The following is an 11,914-nucleotide window of genomic DNA, read 5'->3' as shown; positions in this document are numbered from 1 at the left end:
TCTCTGTCTCCTTTTGGGGGGGCTCCTTCCCCACTCTGGGGGGGCTCTTGCCCACTTTGGGGTCTCTGTCTCCTTTTGGGGGGGCTCTTGCCCACTTTGGGGTCTCTGTCTCCTTTTGGGGGGGCTCCTGCCCACTTTGGGGGGGCTCTTGCCCACTTTGGGGTCTCTGTCTCTTTTTGGGGGGCTCTTGCTCACTTTGGGGGGGCTCTTCCCCACTTTGGGGTTTCTGTCTCCTTTTGGGGGGGTTCATTCCCCACTTTGGGGGGGCTCTTGCCCACTTTGGGGGGGCTCTTCCCCACTTTGGGGTCTCTGTCTCCTTTTGGGGGGGCTCTTGCCCACTTTGGGGTCTCTATCTCCTTTTGGGGGGGCTCCTTCCCCACTTTGGGGGGGCTCCTTCCCCACTTTGGGGTCTCTGTCTCTTTTTGGGGGGCTCTTGCCCACTTTGGGGTCTCTGTCTCTTTTTTGGGGGGGCTCCTTTCCCATTTAGGGCCTCCTTCCCAAACTGGGGGGGGGGGGGGGGGGGCTCTTCCCCACTTTGGGGGGGCTCCTTTCCCCTTTTGGGGTCCCTTCCCCTTTTGGGCCCTCTCTCCCCACTCTGGGGGGGCTCCTTCCTCATTTTGGGGTCCCTTCCCCTTTTAGGGTCTCTTCCTCTTTTGGGGCCTCTCTCCCTATTTTAGGGGAGCTCCTTCTCCAGTTTCGGGGGGCTCCTTTCCCCTTTTGGGGGGGCTCCTTTCCACTTTTGGGGTCCCCTTCCCCTTTTAGGTTCCCATCCCAATTTTGGGCCCTCTCTCCCTAATTTGGGGGGGCTCCTTCCTCATGTTGTGGGGGGCTCCTTTCCACTTTCGGGGTCCCCTTCCCCTTGTAGGTTCCCATCCCAATTTTGGGCCCTCTCTCCCCAGTTTGGGGGGGCTCCTTCCTCATTTTGGGATCTCCCTTCCCCTTTTGGGGGGGCTCTTTTCCCCTTTTGGGGTCCCCTTCCCCTTTTAGGGTCCCTCCCAAATTTTGGGCCCTCTCTCCCCAATTTGGGGGGGGCTCCTTCCTCATTTTGGGATCTCCCTTCCCCTTTTGGGGGGGCTCTTTTCCCCTTTTGGGGTCCCCTTCCCCTTTTAGGTTCCCATCCCAATTTTGGAACCTCTCTCCCCGCTTTGGGGACGGAAGGAGCCCCCCCCAAAAAAAGAGAAGAAGGGGCTTCCCCGCCGCTCCCCCTTCCCGCGGGGATTTTGGGGACCCCCGGGGGGGGGTCTCGGCAGCAGCTGCCCCGGGCCGTTGGTGGCCGCGGGTGACACTTGGGGCCAGCGGAAGGGAGCGGGAGGTGGCCCTGGGGAAGTGGGGGAGGGAGCGGCGCTGCGGTCACTGCCGGCACCGAGGGGACCCCGCGGGGACCATGGGGCCAGCGGGGCCGCGCTGCCTGCTCGGCCTCGTCCTGCTGGGGGGGCCCGGCCTGGCCGCAGGTGGGGACGGGGGGCTGGGGGCATTTGGGGTGGCCGGGGGCTTTGGGGGCATTTGGGGTGGCCGGGGGATTTGGGGTGGCCGGGGGGATTGGGGTGTCCGGGGGGTTTGGGGTGTCCGGGGGGATTGGGGGCATTTGGGGTGGCCGGGGGCTTTGGGGTGGCCGGGGGCATTTGGGGTGTCCGAGGGGTTTGGGGTGTCCGGGGGGCTTGGGGCATTTGGGGTGTCCGGGGGGTTTGGGGTGTCCAGGGGGTTTGGGGGCATTTGGGGTGTCCGAGGGGTTTGGGGTGGCCGGGGGGCTTGGGGCATTTGGGGTGTCCGGGGGGTTTGGGGTGTCCAGGGGGTTTGGGGGCATTTGGGGTGTCCGGGGGGTTTGGGGTGTCCGGGGGGTTTGGGGTGTCCAGGGGGTTTGGGGTGTCCGGGGGGTTTGGGGTGTCCGGGGGGATTGGGGGCATTTGGGGTGGCCGGGGGGCTTGGGGGCATTTGGGGTGTCCGGGGGCATTTGGGGTGGCCGGGGGCATTTGGGGTGGCCGGGGGCTTTGGGGTGTCCGGGGGGATTGGAGGCATTTGGGGTGGCCGGGGGGTTTGGGGTGTCCGGGGGGTTTGGGGGCATTTGGGGTGTCCGGGGGGTTTGGGGTGTCCCGGGGCTTTGGAGGCATTTGGGGTGGCCGGGGGGTTTGGGGTATCCGGGGGGATTGGGGGCATTTGGGGTGTCCGGGGGGTTTGGGGGCATTTGGGGTGTCCGGGGGCATTTGGGGTGGCCGGGGGCTTTGGGGTGTCCGGGGGGCTTGGGGCATTTGGGGTGGTCAGGGGCTCTGGGGGCATTTGGGGTGGCCGGGGGGATTGGGGTGTCCGGGGGGTTTGGGGTGTCCGGGAGGATTGGGGGCATTTGGGGTGGCCGGGGAGTCTGGGGGGATTTAGGGGATTTGGTGTGTCCCAGGGCTTTGGGGGCATTTGGGGTGTCCGGGGGATTGGGGGCATTTGGGGTGTCCGAGGGGTTTGGGATGTCCGGGGTGTTTGGGGGGGATTTAGGGGATTTGGGGTGTCCGGGGGGCTTTAGGGGATTTGGGGTGTCCCGGGGCTTTGGGGACATTTGGGGTTTCTGGGGGGGTCTGGGGGGATTTAGGGGATTTGGGATCTCTGGGTTGGTTTGGGGGGATTTGGTGTGTCCGGGAGGTTTGGGGTGTCCGGGGGCTTTGGGGGCATTTGGGGGAATTTAGGGGATTTGGAGTGTCCGGGAGGTTTGGGGTGCCCGAGGGGATTTTGGGGGATTTAGGGGAGTTCAGGGGATTTGGCAGGGATTTGGGGTCACAGAGATTTGGGATCACGGGGATTTGGGGTCACAGAGATTTGGGATCACAGAGATTTGGGGTGTGGGAGATTTGGGGTCACACACGGAGCCGGGGGTCCCCAAAATCCCCCCAAAATCATTCAAAACGCCCAAAAATTCCCCCAAAAACCCTTCAAAACCCCCAAAAATCCCCCCAAACCCTTCAAAACCTCCCAAAATCGCCCGAAAATCCCCCAAAACTCCTCAAAATCGCCCAAACACCCCTAAAATCCCCGCAAAATTACACCAAAACCCCCCAAAATCGCCCCCAAACCCCTGAAAATCCCCCAAAATCTCCCCCAGAACCCCCAAAAACCCCGCAAAATCGCCCCAAATCGCCCCAAATCCTCCCAAATCCCCCCAAATCCCCCCAAAATCACCCCAAAATCGCCCCCAAATCCCCCCAAAATCACCCCAAAATCGCCCCAAAACCCTCCAAAATCCCCCAAAAGCCACTCAAAATCGGCCCAAATCCCCCCAAAATCGCCCCCAAACCCCCGAAAATCCCCGCAAAATCCCCCCAAAATCGCCCCAAATGCCCCCAAAATCCGCCCAAAGCCCCTCAAAATCGCCCCCAAACCCATGAAAATCCCCTCAAAATCGCCCCAAAACCCCCCCAAATCGCCCCCAAGCCCTGAAAATCCCCTCAAAATCCCCCCAAAATCGCCCCCAAACCCCCCAAATCCCCGCAAAATCGCCCCAAAACCCCCCAAAATCGCCCCCAAACCCCTGAAAATCCCCTCAAAATCGCCCCAAAACCCCCCAAAATCGCCACAAAATCGCCCCAAAACCCCCCAAAATCGCCCCCAAACCCCCGAAAATCCCCTCAAAATCACCCCAAAATCGCCCCAAATCCCCCCAAAATCCCCCCCAAACCCCCCAAAATCGCCCCAAATCCCCCTCAAATCGCCACAAAATCGCCCCAGAACCCCCCAAAATCTCCACAAAATCGCCGCCAAACCCCTGAAAATCCCCGCACAATCCCCCCAAATCCCCCCAAATCCCCCCAAAATCGCCCCAAAATCGCCCCGAACCCCGCAGGGGCCCTGGCCGAGCCCGAAATCTGCTTCGTGCTGGACGCGGTGCTCTTCCTCTACAGCCTCATCCTCACCGGCCTCTACGTCCGCCTCAGGGTGAGCCCCACGACCCCCCCCTCGTTGTTTTTGGGGTGGGGGGTCCCCCAAACCTCCCCCTCCCCCCTTTTTACCCATTTCCCCCTTTTTTTTTCCCCCCACATTTGGGTTTCCCCTCCCCCAGTTCGTGACTTGGCGAATGCGGAGAGCGGCGGAGCAGGTAACGGGGGGGGGAGGGGGGATTTTGGGGGGGATTTTGGGGTGTGGGGGGGGGTGTGGGGGATGGGGGTGCCCCCCCCCATCCCCCCAAAATCCCCTTTCGCTTTCTGTTCCCGGGCAGAAGGAGGAAGAGGACGTTTACGCCGTGAGTCACGCGGGGGAGGGAGCGGGGGCAGATTTTGGGGACCCCCCCCCCCACCCCCCCACCCTGAGCTGGGTGGGGATTTTTGGGGGTGCAGGGGCTGTGCTGGGGGGGACCCCCGGGTATTGATGAGGCTGAGATTTGGGGTCCTCGCCCAACAGTGGGGTGAGATTTGGGGTGTACCCCCCCATTCGTGGGTGTCAGATTTGGGGTGTACCCCCCCATTCGTGGGTGTCAGATTTGGGGTGTACCCCCATTTATGGATGTCAGCTTTGGGGTGTCCCCCCCATTCATGGGTGTCAGATTTGGGGTGTCCCCCCCCATTCGTGGGTGTCAGATTTGGGGTGTCCCCCCCCCCATTTATGGGTGTCAGATTTGGGGTGTCCCCCCCCATTCGTGGGTGTCAGATTTGGGGTGTCCCCCCATTTATGGGGTGAAATTTGGGGTCTCCCCCCCATTCATGGGCTGAGATTTGGGGTGGTTGGGATTTGGGGTGTCCCCCCCTTAATGGGCTGGGATTTGGGGTGTACCCCCCATTCATGGGTGTCAGATTTGGGGTCCTCACAATTGACGGACTGAGATTTGGGGTGGTTGGGATTTGGGGTCTCCCCCCATTCATGGGGTGAAATTTGGGGTGTCCCCCCCATTTATGGGGTGAGATTTGGGGTGGTTGGGATTGGGGTGTCCCCCCAGTAATGGGGTGAAATTTGGGGTGTCCCCCCATTCATGGGTGTCAGATTTGGGGTGTCCCCCCATTTACGGGCTGGGATTTGGGGTGTACCCCCCATTTATGGGGTGAAATTTGGGGTGTCCCCCCATTTACGGGCTGGGATTTGGGGTGGATGGGATTTGGGGTGTCCCCCCATTTATGGGTGTCAGATTTGGGGTGTCCCCCCATTCATGGGTGTCAGATTTGGGGTGTCCCCCCCATTCATGGGTGTCAGATTTGGGGTGTCCCCCCCATTTATGGGGTGAGATTTGGGGTGGTTGGGGATTTGGGGTGTCCCCCCCAGTAATGGGGTGAAATTTGGGGTGTCCCCCCATTTATGGGTGTCAGATTTGGGGTGTCCCCCCCATTTACGGGCTGGGATTTGGGGTGTACCCCCCATTTATGGGGTGAAATTTGGGGTGTCCCCCCATTTACGGGCTGGGATTTGGGGTGGTTGGGATTTGGGTGTCCCCTCCCCCCAGAGAACCATAGATGGGGTGACACTCGGGGGCGGCACAGACCCCCCCCCCCCACACCCCCCCAGACACCCCAAAACCCTCCCGGACCCCCCCGCAGGGTCTCAGCTCCGAGCACCAGGAGACCTACGAGACCCTGCAGATGAAGAGCTCGTGACCCCCCCGGGACCCCCCGGGACCCCCCGGGACCCCCATGTCCCCATCATGTCCCCATCATGTCCCCCCCGTGTCCCCCCCGGGACCCCCATGTCCCCATCATGTCCCCCCCGTGACCCCCGTGACTCCCCCGGGACCCCCCGGGACCCCCCCGGGACCCCCCATGTCCCCATCATGTCCCCCCGTGTCCCCCCCGGGACCCCCCATGTCCCCATCATGTCCCACCCGTGACCCCCGGGACCCCCCCGGGACCCCCCCGGGACCCCCATGTCCCCATCATGTCCCACCCGTGACCCCCCCGGGACCCCCTCGGGACCCCCCCGGGACCCCCCATGTCCCCATCATGTCCCCCCGTGACCCCCGTGACCCCCCCGGGACTCCCCCGGGACCCCCCATGTCCCCATCATGACCCCCCCGTGACTCCCCCGTGACCCCCCGGGACCCCCATCATGTCCCACCCGTGACCCCACCGGGACCCCCTCGGGACCCCCATGTCCCCATCATGTCCCACCCGTGACCCCCGGGACCCCCCCCGGGGACCCCCCCGGGACCCCCATGTCCCCATCATGTCCCCCCGTGTCCCCCCCGGGACCCCCCATGTCCCCATCATGTCCCACCCGTGACCCCGGGACCCCCCGGGACCCCCCCGGGACCCCCCCGGGACCCCCCATGTCCCCATCATGTCCCACCCGTGACTCCCCCGTGACTCCCCCATGTCCCCCATGACCCTCCATATCCCCCCGTGACGCGCCATGTCCCCGTGTCCCCCCCCATGACCCCCCCGTGTCCCCCCCGTGTCCCCGTGTCCCCCCCATTATGGGTCCCCCCCGTGTCCCCCCCGTGTCCCCGTGTCCCCCCCCCATGACCCCCCCATGTCCCCACGTCCCCCATGTCCCCTCCGTGTCCCCCCGTGTCCCCATCATGACCCACCCGTGTCCCCCATGACCCCCCATGACCCCCCCCATGACCACCCCCATGTCCCCCCCGTGTCCCCATGACCCCCGTGTCCCCCCGTGTCCCCATCATGTCCCACCCGTGTCCCCCGTGACCCACCCGTGTCCCTGTGACCCCCCCATGTCCCCCACCATGTCCCTCCATGACCCCCCCCGTGTCCCCTCCCATGACGCCCCCGTGTCCCCCATGACCCCCCCATGACCCCCCATGACCCCCCATGACGCCCCCGTGTCCCCCCATGTCCCCCCCGTGTCCCACCCGTGTCACTGTGACCCCCCCATGACCCCCCCCCGTGTCCCCCCATGACCCCCCCGTGACTCCCCCGCGTCCCTCCCCTGTCCCCCCCGTGTCCCTGTGACCCCCCCATGACCCCCCCATGTCCCCCATGTCCCCTCCGTGTCCCCCCGTGTCCCCATCATGTCCCACCCGTGTCCCCCGTGACCCCCCCGTGTCCCCCCCCGTGTCCCCATGACTCCCCCCATGACCCCCCCCGTGTCACTGTGACCCCCCATGTCCCCCGATGTCAACCCCCATGTCCCCACGTCCCCCCGTGACCCCCCCGTGTCCCCATGACCCCCCATGACCCCCCCCCGTGACTCCCCCGTTACCCCCCCGTGTCCCCGTGTCCCCCCCCATGACCACCCCGTGACCCCCCCGTGTCCCCCATGACCCCCCATGACCCCCCCCGTGACTCCCCCGTTACCCCCCCGTGTCCCCGTGTCCCCCCCCATGACCACCCCGTGACCCCCCCCGTGTCCCCCCATGACCCCCCCCGTGTCCCCCCGTGTCCTCATGTCCCCCCCATGACCCCCCCATGTCCCCACCCGTGTCCCCCCATGACCCCCCCGTGACCCCCCGTGTCCCCCCCCGTGACCCTGTGACCCCCCCCGTGACCCCCCCGTGTCCCCCCCATGACCCCCCCGTGTCCCCAAACCCCGGCACCCCCCTGCCCTCCCCCCACCCCCCGCCACCCGCCGCGATGGAATTAAAAAGGGTTAAAATGGGGAGAAAAAAGGGTAAAAATTGGGTAAAAATAGGGGTTAAAAAGGGTCAAAATGGGGAGAAAAATGGGCAAAAATTGGGTAAAAATAGGGGTTAAAATGGGTAAAAATAGGGGTTAAAAAGGGTTAAAATGGGGAGAAAAATGGGTAAAAAATGGGTAAAAATAGGGGTTAAAAAGGGTTAAAATGGGGAGAAAAATGGGTAAAAATTGGGTAAAAATAGGGGTTAAAAAGGGTAAAAATAGGGGTTAAAAAGGGTTAAAATGGGGAGAAAAATGGGCAAAAATTGGGTAAAAATAGGGATTAAAAAGGGTTAAAATGGGTAAAAATTGGGTAAAAATAGGGGTTAAAAAGGGTTAAAATGGGGAGAAAAATGGGCAAAAATTGGGTAAAAATAGGGGTTAAAAAGGGTTAAAATGGGGAGAAAAATGGGCAAAAATTGGGTAAAAATAGGGGTTAAAAAGGGTTAAAATGGGGAGAAAAAAGGGTAAAAATTGGGTAAAAATAGGGGTTAAAAAGGGTCAAAATGGGGAGAAAAATGGGCAAAAATTGGGTAAAAATAGGGGTTAAAATGGGTAAAAATAGGGGTTAAAAAGGGTTAAAATGGGGAGAAAAATGGGTAAAAAATGGGTAAAAATAGGGGTTAAAAAGGGTTAAAATGGGGAGAAAAATGGGTAAAAATTGGGTAAAAATAGGGGTTAAAAAGGGTAAAAATAGGGGTTAAAAAGGGTTAAAATGGGGAGAAAAATGGGCAAAAATTGGGTAAAAATAGGGATTAAAAAGGGTTAAAATGGGTAAAAATTGGGTAAAAATAGGGGTTAAAAAGGGTTAAAATGGGGAGAAAAATGGGCAAAAATTGGGTAAAAATAGGGGTTAAAAAGGGTTAAAATGGGGAGAAAAATGGGCAAAAATTGGGTAAAAATAGGGGTTAAAAAGGGTTAAAATGGGGAGAAAAATGGGCAAAAATTGGGTAAAAATAGGGGTTAAAATGGGTAAAAATAGGGATTTAAAAGGGTTAAAATGGGGAGAAAAATGGGTAAAAATTGGGTAAAAAATGGGCTCAAACCATGGGAAAAGGAGAAATGTCCCCCAGGTCCCTGGGGAATGGCAGCTGGCAGCAGGAGGTGGCACCAGGGTGGCACCAGGGTGGCACCAGGAGGTGACAGGGTGGCACCAGGGTGGCACCGGGAGGTGGCAGGGTGGCACAGGTGACAGGGTAGCACCAGGGTGGCACCAGGAGGTGACAGGGTGGCACCAAGGTGGCATCAGGAGGTGACAGGGTGGTGGCAGGGTCACACCAGGGTGGCATCAGGAGGTGGCACCAGGGTGGCACCAGGAGGTGGCAGGGTGACACCAGGAGGTGGCAGGGTGGCACCAGGGTGGCACCGGGAGGTGGCAGGGTGGCATCAGGAGGTGGCAGGGTGGCACAGGTGACAGGGTGCCACCAGGGTGGCACCAGGGTGGCATCAGGAGGTGGCACCAGGAGGTGACAGGGTGGCACCAGGGTGGCACCGGGAGGTGGCAGGGTGGCACCAGGGTGGCAGCAGGGTGGCACCAGGGTGGAACCAGGAGGTGGCAGGGTGGCAGCAGGAGGTGACAGGGTGGTGGCAGGGTGGCACCAGGGTGGCAGCAGGAGGTGGCAGGGTGGAACCAGGAGGTGACAGGGTGGCAGCAGGAGGTGGCAGGGTGGCACCAGGGTGGCACCAGGAGGTGGCAGCGCTGGCCGTGCCCCAGGCCGCCTTCTCCACCAGGGCACAATAGCTGTCGGGCACCCCGGTGTCCCCGCGGGGCACAGAGTGACAGCGGAGGGGGCATCAGCGGTGCCAGGAGGTGCCGGGGGTGACACAGGAGGTGACAAGAGATGCCAGGAGGTGACACAGGAGGGGCCAGGATGTGCCAGGAGGTGGCACAGGAGGTGACAAGAGATGCCAGGAGGTGACACAGGAGGGGCCAGAATGTGCCAGGAGGTGGCAGAGGTGACAGAAGAGGTCCCAGGGGGTGGCAGGAAGGGTCAGTGGTGGCACAGGAGGTGGCACAGGAGGTGACAGAAGAGGTCCCAGGGGGTGGCAGGAAGGGACAGTGGTGGCACAGGAGGTGGCACAGGGGGTGGCAGAAGAGGTCCCAGGAGGTGGCAGGAAGGGACAGTGGTGGCACAGGAGGTGGCACAGGAGGTGGCACAGGTGACAGAAGGTCCCAGGAGGTGGCAGGAAGGGACAGTGGTGGCACAGGAGGTGGCACAGGGGGTGGCAGAAGAGGTCCCAGGAGGTGGCAGGAAGGGACAGTGGTGGCACAGGAGGTGGCACAGGTGACAGAAGAGGTGCCAGGAGGTGGCAGGAAGGGTCAGTGGTGGCACAGGAGGTGGCACAGGAGGTGACAGAAGAGGACCCAGGAGGTGGCAGGAAGGGACAGTGGTGGCACAGGAGGTGGCACAGGAGGTGGCACAGGTGACATCGCCAGCCCGCACCTGAGGCGCTGCAGTTTCTGCTGCCCCACGCGTGCCAGGCGCTCTGCCCGTGCCCGCGCCCGTGCCAGCTCCCGCTGTCCCTCCTCGTGGCCGCGGCTCTGTCGCGCTGTCGCCGCTGTCGCGACTCCCGGATCTGCTCCGGCAGCGCCTCCGCGTGGGCGCGCTGTGCCCGCTGCCGTGCCAGCTGCTGCTCCTGCTCCCGTGCCAGCGGCTCCCGCTGGGCACCGGGACACGGGGACACTGGCATGGGGACACTGGGACACGGGGACACTGGGGACATCACTGGGACACTGGCACCGAGACATTGTGACACTGGGACACTGGCGCTGTGCCCGCTGCCGTGCCAGCTGCTGCTCCTGCTCCCGTGCCAGCGGCTCCCGCTGGGCACCGGGACACGGGAACCCTGGCACTGGGACACGGGGGACACTGGCACTGGGACACGGGGACACTGGGGACATCACTGGGACACTGGCACCGGGACATTGTGACACTGGGACACTGGCGCTGTGCCCGCTGCCGTGCCAGCTGCTGCTCCTGCTCCCGGGTCAGCTGCTCCCGCTGGGCACTGGGACACGGGGACATTGGCACCGGGACACGGGGACACTGGGGACATCACTGGGACACTGGCACGGGGACATTGTGACACTGGCGCTGTGCCCGCTGTGCCCAAATCCCCCCTCCCCAGCCCTGCCAGGTTCCCCCCGGTGCCCCAAATCCCTCCCCGGTGCCCAAATCCCCCGTACCCGGTGCCCAAATCCCCCCTCCCCAGTGCCCTCCGGTGCCCAAATCCCGTAGCCGGTGCCCAAATCCCCCATACCCGGTGCCCTCCGGTGCCCAAATCCCGTACCCGGTGCCCAAATCCCCCCTCCCCAGTGCCCTCCGGTGCCCAAATCCCCCCTCCCCAGCCCTGCCAGGTTCACCCGGTGCCCCAAATCCCTCACTCGGTGCCCAAATCCCCCCTCCCCAGTGCCCTCCGGTGCCCAAATCCCGTACCCGGTGCCCAAATCCACCCTCCCCAGTGCCCTCCGGTGCCCAAATCCCGTACCCGGTGCCCAAATCCACCCTCCCCAGTGCCCTCCGGTGCCCAAATCCCGTAGCCGGTGCCCAAATCCCCCGTACCCGGTGCCCTCCGGTGCCCAAATCCCGTACCCGGTGCCCAAATCCCCCATCCCCGGTGCCCTCCGGTGCCCAAATCCCCCCTCCCCAGCCCTGCCAGGTTCACCCGGTGCCCCCCTGGGTGCCCGCGGTGCCCAAATCCCACACGCGGTTCCCCCCCCGGTGCCCAAATCCCGCCTCCCCAGCCCTGCCAGGTTCCCCCCGGTGTCCCCGGTGTCCCCGGTTCCCCTCCCCGGTGCCCGACCCCGCACCCGGCGCTCCCCGGGCGGGCTCCGAGCCCCGGAGCTGCTGCGGAGCCTCCGCCGAGCCCGGGAGGAACGGCAGGGACCGGGGGGCTCTGGGGGGACAGAGGTGGCACCGGGAGGGTCTTGGGGGACACGGGACCCCGGGGTGTCCCCAGGAGGGTTTTGGGGACACGGGACCCCGGGGTGTCCCCAGGAGGGTTTTGGGGGACAGGGGGCCCGGGGGATTTGGGGACACGGGACCCCGGGGTGTCCCCAGGAGGGTTTTGGGGGACAGGGGCCCGGGGGATTTGGGGACACGGGACGCCGGGGTGTCCCCAGGAGGGTTTTGGGGGGCGGATCCCGGGCAGGGGCGGCTGTCGCGTGTCGCCATTGGCGGATGCGGATGTCGCGATAGTCGCCAGGCCCAGCCGTGGGGAGCGGCAGCGGCTGTCGCGAGATGTCCCCAACGTCCCCAACAGCCGCGGGGGGATGGGGGATCGGGGGGGTCCCGGAAAGGACGGGGTGAGACCCCAAAATCCCACCAAAGATCCCATAAAAATCCCCCAAAATCCACTCCAAAATCCAACCAAAATCCCCCCAA

The 11,914-nt window shown here is 63.2% G+C and overlaps 1 long non-coding RNA gene across 1 annotated transcript; it reads left to right on the top strand.

Annotated features, from left to right (window-relative positions):
• Nucleotides 1-8,586: 8,586 nt before the first annotated feature.
• LOC137463700 (uncharacterized) lies at nt 8,587-10,196 on the top strand. Its single transcript, XR_010993962.1, has 4 exons — nt 8,587-8,633; nt 8,983-9,027; nt 9,188-9,305; nt 9,988-10,196. It is a non-coding gene; the product is annotated as an uncharacterized lncRNA (long non-coding RNA).
• The last annotated feature ends 1,718 nt before the right edge of the window (nt 10,197-11,914 follow it).

The sequence above is a fragment of the Anomalospiza imberbis genome, chromosome 29 (assembly GCF_031753505.1).
Source record: "Anomalospiza imberbis isolate Cuckoo-Finch-1a 21T00152 chromosome 29, ASM3175350v1, whole genome shotgun sequence".
NCBI classification, from domain to species: domain Eukaryota; kingdom Metazoa; phylum Chordata; class Aves; order Passeriformes; family Viduidae; genus Anomalospiza; species Anomalospiza imberbis.
The sequence above is the reverse complement of the archived record's forward strand: the minus strand, read 5'-3'. Positions and strand labels throughout refer to the sequence as shown.